The sequence below is a fragment of the Ambystoma mexicanum genome, chromosome 7p, assembly GCF_040938575.1.
Source record: "Ambystoma mexicanum isolate Mex_15411 chromosome 7p, UKY_AmexF1_1, whole genome shotgun sequence".
Lineage (NCBI taxonomy): Eukaryota > Metazoa > Chordata > Amphibia > Caudata > Ambystomatidae > Ambystoma > Ambystoma mexicanum.
The window spans coordinates 240,465,074-240,469,159 of record NC_090939.1 but is presented as its reverse complement, the minus strand read 5'-3'; positions in this window follow the sequence as shown (position 1 = coordinate 240,469,159).

The window sequence follows — 4,086 nt, the reverse complement described above, 5'->3', positions numbered from 1 at the left end:
CCTGCTACCGCTTCTCTGCCCATCTGCTGCGAGAGCCATTCAAGCTGCGTGAGGCTTGGAGGCCTGCCACCACACCCAGAAGGAAGAGGAAGGGCCTGCTATAACCCATGGCAGTGTTTCCCTTACGGCAAAGCCCTCCGTGATAAAGGGCGCCGCTTTCTTTGGTTGTCCCTGCTCCCGCTTATCAGCCCAACTGCTGCCTGAGCCATTCAAGCTGCAGGAAGCTTTGAGGCCCCAGCCCTATGACCATAAGGTAGTGGGAGTGGCCATTATAACCTGTGGCAGGTCAAACTTGCAGTGAAGCCGCTGCGGTAAAGGGCACCGCTTTCTTCGGCTGTCCCTGCTCCCGCTTATCAGCCCAACTGCTGCCTGAGCCATTTGAGTTGCGGCAGGTTTTGAGGCCCCACACCTATGCCCAGAATGTAGAGGAAGGGGCCATTAAAACATGTGGCGGGTCACACTTGCGTCGAAGCCGCAGCAGTAATCGGCACTGCCGTCTTTGGCTGTGCCATCCCCGCTCCCGCATCTCAGCCCCATCTCAGCCCATGTGCAGCCTGAACCATTCGAGCTGCATGAGAACTGGAGATCCCAAACCCACACCCAGAAGGAAGAGGAAGGTGTCGCTATAACCCACGGTGGGTCATCCTTGCAGTGAAGCCCGCCGCACGAAATGGCACCGCTGTCTTTGGCTGTCTAGGGCTGCTGAGCTGCCACAAGTGCCACTGTACTTTATTCTAAGCATCATCTATGATAATCTCCCCAACTATTTCTGATAGAGGGAAGGCTATCCATCTACAGGTGTGATGCTTATTGTATTGCTGCTTTTTCTGCTTTGAACATCCTGGGGAACTTTAGGCCTGACCGTTAAATTTCTCGAAGAAGCATGTGACTTAGCATTCCAATATCAGGGTGAGAGGGAGACTGACTCTGGCAGCCCCTCAAGCTGTCGGGGCATACCTCACCCAACATTGCCTTGAATAAATTGGTCCTGAATAGGGCCTTGTTATTGATGTATCGGGCACACCCACCTGAACTGCAGCACTTAGCAACCTTTGCTAGAGGTGACAGGAGGAGTCAGACTTTGGCAGCCCCTCAAACTATCAGGGCGTTCCTCACCTCAGTTTTGGTTTCAGCCTTGGTCCTTGTTGCAATGTATTTAATAGTATGAGTGGAGTGTTGTGCTGTGAACCATCCTTATGAAATGTATTTAATTTTCTAGGTTCTTTGTTCCTGGCACAGCAGTTGGAGGTGACTTGTGAGGGAAGAAGCTGTGCTGGCGGTCTGTTACATGACTTCTTAATAAACCAGAGTTGATCAAATCGTTTGGTGTGTATGGCCAGCCTTTGTTTACCTTGCATGGTAGTAATCCACGCATTCATAATGTATATATTTAATATGACCATTTATAAGTAAGATAGATTTTAGGAGGTATTTCTGTATATTCTAATTTATTGTTTAACCCTGGCTACTTTACTGCACTGTGCCATGAGTCAGCGAAGAGCGGAAAGGGCCTTTCACCACACAATTCTCCCAATACTTCACAAACTACTGGTAAGCCTATGTGAGAGGCTAAAGTCCTCATTACATAAATAGAAAACCTCCTGTCATCTTTAGATGGACAAGACCCTTCAGGGACACGCCTTCCTGAGATAAATGGTATTTCAACTGCAACTAACTGCAACCTTTTTGATAATTTATATAATATCTGTTTTGCAGGCATGGAATTTCCAAAGAGGGGTGAGATGGCCACAATCTCTAAGATGACCTCGGAAGTCAGTACACATGGGAATTGGGGCACACAGGACCAGACTGCTCATGGTAAAATAAAACCCAATATTTGTGAAATTCTAGTCACTGCGGAAATTCTATATGAGATATCAAAACATGATGTAGAAAAAGAGGGAAACTAGATTATTCTTGCCCAGATTCATAGTGGTGTGATCACACAAAATAGAGGCAGCACAGTCACGAAACGAGGTGCTGTGACCTCTGGGGAAAAAGGCAGTGCAACCTAGTAAAAAGTCAAAGAACAGGGTACTGTGGTGGGTCGGAATATGGAGTCAAGACACTTTGAGGACATTCTATACTTTGTTAATTAAAATGAAAGAATAAGGCCCATCGCTCCCTGTGGCTAAAGGGAATATCCTACCTATCAAAAGAAACTAAAGGTGCATCTCGGATGTCAGGAAGTCTAAAGGAAATATGTCCTCCGTTCAAGCTAACCTTATCTGCCCCTACTACTAACTATAACTAAAGTAAAGGGGCCAAGAGAATGTCTCTTCTTCCCTTGGTCTTCTCTTCATTAGGGTAGTCATTATACATACAGGTTTCTGTTTGGAATATATTGTTAGCATAATCTCCTTTGGTAGTCTTTCTTATCAATTCTTCTAGTTCTTCAAGACAACTCTTGGGTCTTATATTTTCTGTGGTCGTCTCTTTGTAGTACATTTCTTTACAATAATTCCTCACACACTTCTCACCACATAAATGCTCTTCACAGTCTATTCTCTTAGCCTTTTATACATCATGTTTGCGTTTATTTCCTTATAGACTTTCTTTGCCCAGGATATTCTTTCTGAGGATGAATTCTCTTTTATTCTATTCAATTGCTTGCCTCGTCTCCTTTTTCTTGTTACATGTTTCAGGATTGATGAAAGAACGGGAACACCTTCTTCACATGTTTAGCAGCACCACAGTAAATGATAAGAAATCTGATGCAATTGTTCTCAAAGAGTCTAGATGTTTATTGATATGTCTTCGTAGCCCTTTATGAGACACGTGTTTTGGCAAGTGCTATGCCTTTATCAATCAGGGCAATTGCTGGTTGTCTTTCTGACAACTCTGTAGTTGTACGGCTAGGTTGCACAAGGGTTAAATCCCACCTCAAAAGTCCATCTGAAGTCTCCAAGGGTTGCCGATGCTCAGAGACTTCCGATGGACTTTTAAGGGCTCACGTAGATAATGATTCCCTGGCAGACTCCCACTGTTCCCAATTCCCCTGGTTATGCAGGGAAAGGTTGCAGAGCTCAGCTCTCTCTCAGGCTTCTCACTCTCTTTGCATCTCAGTATCCCGTTCCCGGTTCCTCGTCAGATGTCTGCAGATGCTGGTGCTTGGAATGGGTTGAGACTTCCCGTCCTGGTAGTCTTGGCTATGTTCTTCGGGCTTCCTGTCCACCACTATACATGCATGGTCATGCCAATCCCAGGTACCTATCCCTTTTCTTTGGTTGGTCGTCTCCAACCCTTTCATGTACACAGGTTCAGTGTATCTGTATCTTCACCTCCATCAAATAAAGCACAGTATAAAAGTACCTGAATAATAATTGATTTCAGTCTAAAATATAGACAGTGGGATGAGATTATATTAACAGGTTCACGGTATCATACTGTGGCAAAGCTGGGATATGTTCTTCAACTCCTTCGCTCCACAGTCTCAAATTGAGCCATGTTGCCACTTTTACAGACTAACACTTCTGCTCTTTCTTGGCAGTGGAGGACAGTTTTTATAACTCTCATTTGCAGGACCATAGCTATAGAGTTTCACTGTACTGATGTTATGATATTTTGTAAAACTAGTGCTATCTGTTGCAGATCTTTTCTTTTGAAGCAGCATATGTGTCACTATCACCAAAGCACACATACACACAATCAACCTCAGAGAGAGAAAAGGCAGACATGGTTAGCCTGAATTTGGAATTGTGAGCAGGAGTGTGAACCCCGAACTCTGAAAAAAGTGTGTAACACCGTGAGTTGTCTTCTGCAAAAGAGTGGCACTCCAATTTATGAATATGCATTTCACCTTTGGTTACTGCACATGATCAATATAGTCACCAAACAAAGACACTACACCGCTTGTTCTGTAGTGAAAGAACACACCGTTTATACTATTTTGAACACAGAACACAAGACAGGCTAAATAGATTAAGCTCAGAGCTGGAATCCTCAGTCGTTCCCTGTACAATATCATGACGCGTTATTTGTTTGTGAAAAATGTGAGGCGCTCACTTCTTTGAAACATGCATCCATTTGGTGTTTCTCCCAAGGTGTGCGCGCTGGGTATTTGTCCCTTTTCCCCTCGCACAAAGA